The sequence below is a fragment of the Athene cunicularia genome (assembly GCF_003259725.1).
Source record: "Athene cunicularia isolate RWA chromosome 1 unlocalized genomic scaffold, athCun1 chr1_part1, whole genome shotgun sequence".
Classification (NCBI taxonomy): domain Eukaryota; kingdom Metazoa; phylum Chordata; class Aves; order Strigiformes; family Strigidae; genus Athene; species Athene cunicularia.
In genome coordinates this window covers 7,048,285-7,058,235 of record NW_020799091.1, presented here as the reverse complement: position 1 = coordinate 7,058,235, position 9,951 = coordinate 7,048,285, and the positions used below count along the sequence as shown (strand labels likewise).

Below are 9,951 nucleotides of genomic sequence, written 5' to 3'. Positions count from 1 at the left end.
AAGAGCCTGAAAGACTCACATTGTAACCCATGAAAAGAAGCTGTTTCCATCAGCCACCTTGTCAAGCAACTTGGCAAAGCAGAAGCAGAAAGGTCTCTTCTGGTGACTGACCTTCACCACGTTTCTCTCTTTCAGTGCCATCAATGAGCACCACCTGGCTCCACTCCAGGCTCTAAAGAAAGCTCCAAGTAATCAAACAGTTGCTTACAAAACCACGCTAACAGAATGTGTTTGTCTCTGCGGTGCAGTTTAATGCTTGCGCATCACTACTTCCTCTTCCTCTAAACCAAAAAAAAAAAAAGAGAACAGAAAAAAATGCATTTACATGTCTCAGTGTGAAAAATGTGTTGTGCATTTATTTTTAATTTGTTTGTTTGTTTGTTTGGGGTTTTTTGTTCATGGTTAAATAGAAGAAATCAACTGGTAGAGGCATTCCCAAAATGCCATTTTATCTTAAGCACTTCTTCTAGGGACACTAACCTCCTAATTAGTGATTCTGGACTCTCTCATTAACAAAACAATAAATGCTGAGCACATGCAGGTCCTTTTAATATGCTGGGATGCTTTGAGCCTTGGAATTGCAGAGGAGGTCTCAGAAGGTGAGGAACTTGATTGCCCAACAAACTGTATGTCTGGAAAACTCTCATAGCCCTCTGAATGAAGTGAAACCCTGTAGTGGAAGCAACTCACCGGTTACAACACCACGATGCAGAAACAGCATCCAGCTGGAGCAAACGATCTGGAGGGAAGTGCTGGCTCACTGAGGGGAGATGGGATGACCTATAACCAGGAAACCTTATTTTGTATTTTTTCTTTGTTTTCCTAAATGTTCTTTCTCCTTAGCTGGCAGCATTCATGCATGTGTTTGTCTGTAAGCAAGTTCTTGTTATCAGAAGACAGCCCCAAAACTATTTTTACTTAAGCACTCAGGTAGCTCATCTAGATCCATTCATACATGTTCTTCTTTTTTCCCTTTCCAGATGTTCTTATTCTGATTTTATATTGGGTCTGTTTGGCTAGAAATTAGAGCTCTCTTTGAAATCAATTTGTAATAGCTTTTTTTTTTGTGTATGTGTGTAGCCAGCCCCTCTTAGGATAATTTTATTTTACTGAGAAAAGCAAATGTGTAAAATAAATGAAATACTAACAGCCACCAGAGAATCTGTAGTTTCTTGTTACCTTTCCAATCAGAGTTGTGGAGGTATTTAAGCAGTGCTATATTAAATCTCTGGAATCTGAACACAATGCAAATTAGAGACCTATCCCTATTAATGTATCTTTGATAATCCCAGTAGATATCTTTCTGCATCTAAAAGTACCTAAATACCCCTGGAAAATATGGCTGTTTTCATTAAGCGAAAATTTCATCTTCATTTTGACTAAATAGATTTGACTCTTATTTCTGTTTTGGTAAAAGAATGGAGAAGGAAAACAAGTTCTCCTTTATCAAATATGAGTTGGTTTTCCAACTTTGTGGTTAGCCCAAATGGAGGAAAAATACTGTAGTTCCTAGCCAAACTCAAATCCAAAGACATTTGGGGGTACATTTCAGAGTAGCAGAAGTGAAATGATTTATGTTTCGAAGAGCGTGCTTCATTGGCATTTGTTACATAGGGTGCCTAATACTGGAAATGTAGCTTAATAATGTAATATCTGTCACAGAAGTTATATTTATTTTAAAAACCTTAAGTCTAGAATATCATAGTATCATAGAATATCTCAAGTTGGAAGGGACCCATAAGGTTCATTGAATCCAACTCCCCGCTCTTCGTTGGACCTCGCAGGTTTAATATGATTAAACCTTGATATGTCTTGCTATCTCTTCAACTTTTCCTGAAAGGAGGTTTTATTTTTTAATAATAATGCAGTAATTGTCATTATTTACATTTATGATTTTGTCTAGCAAACAAATCCCAAAGACTTACCATATCTGATCTGCTCTGGATTCAACACGAGTTTTTCTGTGTAATTCTCTGGAGCCAGGGTTTTACCACTGGAATCCAATTTGTCTTAAGCTGGAAGGAAGGACTGGTCTGAGTGCTAAGCCAAACCCTCCGGCTAAAGAACAAAGAAAGCTTAGTCCTCTTTGCTTTCCCGGTCAGTACATACAGGGTATGATTTTGCATGGCCTAAATGCCAGCTTCATAATTTCCACCCTAGACTGCTGCTGAACAAAGGCCTGTGTTAAGCTCAGAACAAAACTGCAAGCCTCGGGCAGAAGAAATGGCTTTCAGAAAAACTTCTGAAATTGTCTTTAAAGTTTTGGGTTTTGAAATTTATTCTAGAAGAAGGTTAACTCGGTGCTTTTGCCTTTAGATCCTCCTAGTTACTCATCTTTAGACCTTGTATCACTGACTGCCATCCTGGGACTCAGCCGTGGAGATGCTGCCCTCCTTCCTTCGGGGAGTCCAGACTCCCTTTGTGGTTAGGCTTTCCTTCGTTGTGTTTTGTGGCTTTGAAGGGTTGAATTGACAGGGCTTTAGGAATAAAAGCTTATTTTGAATTGTGAGGTGTATAGTTGCAGAAGGGAAAGAATTTTGGTCGTTTCCAGGTCACACCCTGGATCTACTTGACTTTCTCTGAAAGCTTCTTCCAGAGCTAGATATCCTTGACAACATATACACAGCTTGCACAGAACTTGCCCTGGGATGTGATACGTTCCTAGAAAATCCGACACTGCAGTGGTTCAGAGATCAAGCTCTGCATCAGAATTCAGTCTGTCTAACCAAGGGCTCAGTCCATTGATTTCTTTTAAAAAGCAAGACCCAATGGTTGACATTGCTTTCTGGAAACCAGCGTATACACTTGAACATGAGGCTGATGGACTCACAACAACCACTGTCCCAAAGAGAACAGATAGCCACTCACTCACAACTGGAGTTATTTTGTGATCTCCAAATCAGTGTGCACCAAGTTGCCTAGAGCAACAAATGCCTGGGAACTGTCTGAAGGATCCTCTGTATTTATCACTGACATTATTCGTACACAGAACATTTTTATGAAAGTAACCCAACTTACTAATAACTGTGAAAATAACCAAATTTTAGTGGCAAGTTTTCTCTATTGTGTGGTGAAGTAGCAGTAAGGTTCATCCTGCAGATTTGGCATTTGCTTCCTTAGTTTCTGACATGCACATGTCTAATAACACCTAGAAAAAACAAAAATCTTGCTTCAGGAAGTCATCAGAGGAAATACAATGACAGTGCGTGACTACTGCAGCCCAAACACAATGTTCACTAACATTCTTGGAAGCTCCGAATGATGCATCCTGGAAATAGCAACTTCCACAAAATAATCTGGCATTGTCAGCTCTGCCACTTAACTTCTTTGGATTTTCTGTGAAAGAAAATCAGGAGAGAGAGCGAGCGACATGGTACTGAATGAGCAAGCTACAGCTGTGTTGTAGTAAAGCAGTAGAAACTGCTTTAGGAATGGAAATGCAATTGGTCTTGGAAAGGCCGGTGCCCAAGTGACTTTCTCTGGGACTCCCCTTGGGCCCTAGGGGAAGGCAGCCAGCCCTGGGAGCAGGGCATGGCCCTGGGGGAAGGCAGCCAGCCCTGGGAGCAGGGTATGGCCCTGGGGGAAGGCAGCCAGCCCTGGGAGCAGGGCATGGCCCTGCTGTGGGGGCTGCAGCATCCCACAGGCTTCCTCCTGACCCCTGCATGGTATTGGAGATGCACAGTTTGTAACCCATCAACTGCTCATTTCCCCCTTGCCATTCTACTTTTTTTTTGGTCATATTGGTTTTGACAGAAAGATCTAGGGAGTGTGTCAAGGTAGTTTCTGAACCAGCTGCCTGGACTCACTTGGCACTCGGTTAGTGTTATACTTCTGTTGCCAATACAGCTTTTCAGAGCTGCAGGATATGATCCTCTTGAATTACTGAGTGTACAATGTGGTGGCATTAACTACGTGCAGGAACTCCTCTTGCTGCCCTGATTAGGGCTTCCCAACAGAAATAATTTTCCTCAAACAGACCTCAGTTTTCTCAGCTTGCAAACCAGTCTGTGCAGCTCAGTGAAGGAAAAGCCTGCTGCTTCTCACTGGCATTTTGTACTGAGTTCTGCGTCGAGGGGGACTGGACTAACACCCTCATGTAGAGATTGCCAATTCCTTGAGTGGAGATCACCTGGGCTTTGCCAGCTGTTCTGTTGCTCTTAGGCAAGTTTTCATACACAAGGATAGAGCCTCACACACATGCTACTGAACAGTTACAGAGGTATGAAGACACAAGCAAAAAACTATGCTGTTCTTCTTAAATTGCTGTTAGGTTCTTTCAGCCAACAAAAAAAGCTGTCGGTTTCCTTATACAGGTATCATGACTGGGATCCCATCTTTAGGGATCCTGGACCTTTGTCCAGACCATGGTTTTTATTGAAGAGGCTGTTGATGCAGTTGTATGCCCATCCTTAAATAACTGTTAAATAACTCCCTGGGGTGCCATTCAGCTTCAGGCCTTCCCTCTGAGAGCATCCTTTAGTTCATCAGCATCAATAATGGATCAGTCAGTCAGAACTGCTGACCTCTTCTCCTGGGTTGGGAGAGGATGCTGTCGTGTGGCAGCAAGGCAGTGGCACAGCCAGAAAGTAAATGATGTTGGTTAACGACTGACCTGGCAAAGTCAGCACTTCTACATACTGATGAAACAGAAGACAGAGCTTTTTTAAACACACAGAAGACATGCCATACAGACACATACTCTGGCAACCATGCTTTTATTCTAAAGGATAATAAAGCAAAGTGTGACTTTTTTCAGGTTTTGTTCAATACCAAATATAATGGTTACCCAACAACTTCAGGTTTGAGTGCTCCCTCATTCAGATTTTTTGGATATTGAGATAACTTCTTATAGATGAGTTTCAGCCCCAGGAGAAAGGCAGTTGTGTCTTACAAAACATCGTATAGCCACTGGGAACTGACAAAATCATACTGATGCCAAAGTGTAGGCTTGTTGACCCCAGAATATAGGCTCATGGCATGGTTTGGGTTGGAAGGAACCTTAAAGATCACCTGGGCCAAAACCCCAGCCATAGGCAGGGACACCTTCCACCAGATCAGGTTACCCAAAGCCCCGTCCAACCTGGCCTTGAACCCTTCCAGGGAGGGGGCAGCCACAGCTTCTCTGGGCAACCTGTGCCAGTGTCTCACCACCCTTATCTTAAAAAATGTCTTCCTTATGTCCAATCTAAATGTACCCTCATTCAGTTTAAAACTGTTCCCCATTGTCCTATCACAGCGGGCCCTACTAAAAAGTCTGTGTTCATCTTTCTAATAAGCGCCCTTTATATTTTCAAAGGTTGCAGTAAGGTCCAGCTTTTCAGCTCTGAATATCCAAGGCTTCAGTTATTTCAAACACTGAGCAAGGTCAGAATCATTTTAGATTCTGCTTTACTCTGATGTTGCTGCATGACTGTGGTGCCAGGCAGAGGAGAATCAAAACCCTGGACTGAAATCTGAGTTTGAGGGGCCTATTCATCAGCTGGTCTTGAACAAAAGAAAATCAGTGTCATCAGCTGGTTTTGAACAAAAGAAAATCAGTGGCCATCCTGTTGTCCTGCATGCGGGTCTCTCACAGCTAGTCATAAATGAAAGTTAGTTCAACTTTCCCCGTCTTTGCAGAGTCCGGCTCTGCCTCCAGTGCTTCTCACACTGCCCCATGCTTTTTCAGCAAGGCAGATATTAAGTTAAAAGCAACACTGAATGACAGGTTTGAAGGTTTGATGCATCAGTTGGTGTCTCCTAACAGAGGTGCATGTGTGAAATCAGTGCTTTAGCTATTGCCTTCTCCGGATCATCCATATAGCAAATTAGTTTGGGGTAACACTTGTGTATTCAAGGAACCTGAACTCTGTTTGTTACCCTCACTGCAGTCTCGCTTCATCTTTGCATCATTTAGCCAAATTGTTTCAGTTACGAAGAATAGATATTCTGTTGGAGGAAGGAAGCTGCTGCATTGGCCTTGGATGATACTCATCTAAGCTAGGAGAGGCTGGAGTAATTGTGCGGAGGTGGACATGCAGCAGCCATGCCAAGAATAATATTATTTGCATTTTAAGTTATAGCATCTAATGGAATCAGGAACAGAATCATTTTTTTTCTAAACTCATTTGAAGGTTTGCCAAAGGGACAATTTACAGCTTCCTAGTAATAATGAACAGTTCAGCTGTCTTGACCAACATGTGGTCACGCATGTTGCAAGCTGACATAAGTATTTTATAACATCTTGCTGCAGTTCCTGTTCCACAGAGATGTTTGTCAAACAGCTCAGGGAATCAAAAGGGTTTTAATCTTGAAATTTCATCTCAGAGTAATTGTACTTTTTTTTTTTTTTCTTTTTTCCATTCTGAACTTGGATAACTTGTTTCATACTGCCCTTGATTAAAAACAGTTGGAAGAGGAGGATGGGAGTTTTCATTTTTGAACTTTTTTTGAAAAATCTCAGGAACTTTTTATTAGTTATTTGATTTATAGTCTAGTGAAAATATCTTTCTACTGCAGCGGGTGCTTTTGAAACTGCAAGTGGTTAAGCTCAGTCTTGAGAAAGTGATAAAAATTAAAGCACTTGTATGAAATTAGTGGTATTTTGTCACCTGGAATATTTGGACATAGTTCTACTCACACCATATGGAAAAAATAGATCTGAAATTTTGAGGAGCAAAGAAAGTGGAAAATAAAAGGACTATATCATTAGAAGACTATTTAGAGGTTCTGGGAGGGGAAGTTTGGTAGAAAGGATGTATCGTTTTGTATTTGTGTTATTGTACAAATTGCAGTCCAGCTGCTCCGGTATTGGGGCCAAGCATGCTGAGTGCTGTGCATTCAACTGCATATAATTTAAAGACAGCTCAAATCAAGTTGACAATAGACCAAGATAACAGGGAGAGTGCACGCAAAGGTGATGAGAGCAGTAGACACGAAAGGTCAGTTCGCACATATGTGAGCACTTCATGCATCTTCCTTTTTCCTCTCTGCACTAAAAAGGAAGAAAAACTTCTAAGTGAAATATTCAGACAAGAAGGAGGACGAGGGGCCGGGTCAGAGGGTAGTCACGGTAGGCTAGCTACTCTCCTGGTGATGCCAAAAGTAGTTTGGACAGTTGTATAACTGATCTCAGCATTTAAGCAAAACATGTGCTTGGCAAAACAACAGTCCCTGAGGTCAGCATGAAGATCATCTTAGGGCTGGCTGGAGGCTGGATTGGAAAAGGACATGCATTTGTGCTATGTATATATATATATCTGTGTGTGTGTGTGTGTGTGCGTGCATACACACAGCTTTAGCTACCTGTCAGTCTTAAAAAGGCATTTTGTGAAATACAGTTGTAGAAGTGCTGGAGTAGAGAGAGGGAAGCCAGATGCTTAATGCCACCAGAGACAAAATAAAAGACCATCAGAGGGCTGAGTCTGTGGAAGGCTGAGAAATGGGAAGAAAAATATCGTCATGGTGCAAGGCACAGCTAAATTCTAAGGTGAGCTGCCAAATGAGGACAGCACGAAGATCTCCTCTTGCCTTCCAGAGGGAAGCTGGACACTCTGGAGAGTGCCGTGCACCTCTCAGCTGGTGTGCTGCAATGCCAATGGCACTGCAGTGGGTGACTGTACCTTGGCCTCGTGCACATCACAATAGCTACGGTTTCTCTGTTGAGCCCCAGCATAAGCCGCCTGTGTTGAAGTCCATCAATGACCTCACAGTGCGGATGGACTGCAGAAATGATGAAAGAAAAACAAAACCTGTGAGAATTACTCAAATGGGAAATGGAGACTCAGACAGATTTTTTGCAGGATGCTCTGCACGTTTAGTCGTCTTCAGGTGGTGGTTGTATAATTGGAGGAGAGCTTAGTGGTGTTTTTTCTTGAGTGTTTGTTTTACTGAGATGACAGATTTCTTATTTAGGGCCTTCTTTATTTCTCATATTCCTAATTTTTAAAGGAAAGCATTGCTTTTCCCTAGAATCTTTTATCTGAGGGGGTATCTGAAGAGTTTCTAAGCATCTCAAATGGCCCATAGTGCTCTGAAGCAGGCATGTGTTACCTCTCAATAAACATCTCTCAAAACTGAGGTTCAGAAGCTGAACCTGCTTGTTCTGGATTAGATGGAAATGAGCAGAGAGCATCTGGTACTGCTCAAGAAGCTGCTTCTTCTGCAGAGCTTTAGCAGAATCATCTCTGGTAAAGTCAGTAACAATACTCTTGGTTTCATTCAGATTAAGCTTCCATCCAAGTGATTTTCCTGTGAAACAGCTCGTTCTATGGCTTGGGCAGTGCTTTTCAGTGGTGTTCAACCAAATACAACCATCAGCAATCATCCATGACCTGTAATCCAACTCCAGCCTACATTTGGAGCAGCCTCATTTGCCGGAGTGGCAATAGCGAATGAGATACAAATCGTGGAGAGACTCCCTTTCTCCAAACCCAGAGCATGGCGCAGGCTGCGTGCAAGCAGTAAGCGCACAAGCCTCATTTTATGTAATTTGCTGGAACCTCAAAAGGAAGTTAGCACTCTCTATAGCACTGAACCCAAATTATATGCAACCACGATTCACGTGACCAGCTGCTTATACAATGGGAGAAGTATCCAGCCATTGTAAAATTGGCTTTTAAAACTGTATTCTGTTAATGTTTTGGATCACATTTAAACCTTAAAATTGCTTTGATCTTTCCTCTCAGGCATATTTGCTTATCCAAATGGAGGATGAGGACTGGTTTTCATAAACTTAGGAATGCAAGCATTGTAATTTATGCTGAATTCTTCCTGTCTAGGAAAAACATCATATTTGAGAGAAATGTGTGTCTGCAGCGTCACAGAAGCTGCCATAATGACAGAAATACTGGGCTTTGTGCTTGGCAAACTTCCTGCATAAACTGATTTTACCCTGCTCCCTCTCTCCACAAGGTGAAAGAATAGCATCCCTCACAGCTGAGATGTTAGATAGCCACGTGGGCTACGAGCTTCTCATTTCTATCCTGGACTAACTCATTTCACTTGCCAATTGGCATAAAAAAGTGTGACAGTGGTAGGTGTAAAACAGATGTGGAATTACACAAGGAGGCTGGGAATCATGTAGAGGAGAGACCAGGACCAGGGTGTCTTCATTTTCTTGGGAGTCAGGAAGGCCAATCCACTGGGATCTTGTGTGCCAAGATCACGTGAGATGTTTTTGATAGGGGGCTGAGAATTTAGAGTTCACATCAGGAATCTGCCCATGTGCTTGGCTGTAGCACAAAACCTGATGTCCTCATTACTGCTGGCTCCATCAGGCCCTCCCTTCTCTACCAAGTAGTTTGCTATACATCAAGAGGCAACCTGTGACTGCTTCGTGTTTTAAGCTCATCCAGGCAGGAAACTGTTCAGAGTCTGTTACTCTGCTGGATGTGTGTATGCATGCCCACGGGTCCCACCCCGTTTGGCACTTGGTGCTGCTCTATTGCTCCTAATAATTTCTCAGGATTTCTCCATTTGTTTTTTCCCCATTACACCAAGTTTTTCTTTAGCATGGCAGTCCTGTTCTCCATGCAGTGATTTTACTCTTCTCCTTTACTGAAAGACCCTGAAGCTTGTACTTAGACACTTGATGCATGAAAAGACATTTGTGAATCTAGTGAAAATCAAAAGAAATGTCAGCCTAAGCTATTTCTCACTAAAGCCAAAAAAATATTCCCATAAGCTTGGCTAGAACTATGTGAGAATCAATATTGCTTTTTTGGGATGAAGCAAGGCATTGAATTTGGCCCAAAATTTGATTTTCTTGTACCTTGTCACCTCTTGACCATTATTGTCTATCTATTTGGGGAAGTTCTTCTAGCTCAGTTTTAAAAATCTGTTTTTCTTGTTGCAAAATACATTAATTTGCAGTCAAAATACATATAATTTCCAGCATATAGATTATTTACTTTTTCTTTTTTTTTTTTTTTCTGTGGAGGAAAAATTGCTGCCCTGGTGGCTGACAAACTG

The 9,951-nt window shown here is 41.9% G+C and overlaps 1 protein-coding gene across 1 annotated transcript in view; it reads left to right on the top strand.

The window, feature by feature from the left end:
* Positions 1 to 586: 586 nt before the first annotated feature.
* ME3 (malic enzyme 3) overlaps positions 587 to 9,951 on the top strand; it is a 76,565-nt gene continuing 67,200 nt past the window's right edge. Inside the window, exon 1 of the mRNA XM_026857331.1 lies at positions 587 to 599. The gene's annotated coding sequence lies outside the window, so the exon portion shown is untranslated. The remainder of the gene's footprint in view (positions 600 to 9,951) is intronic.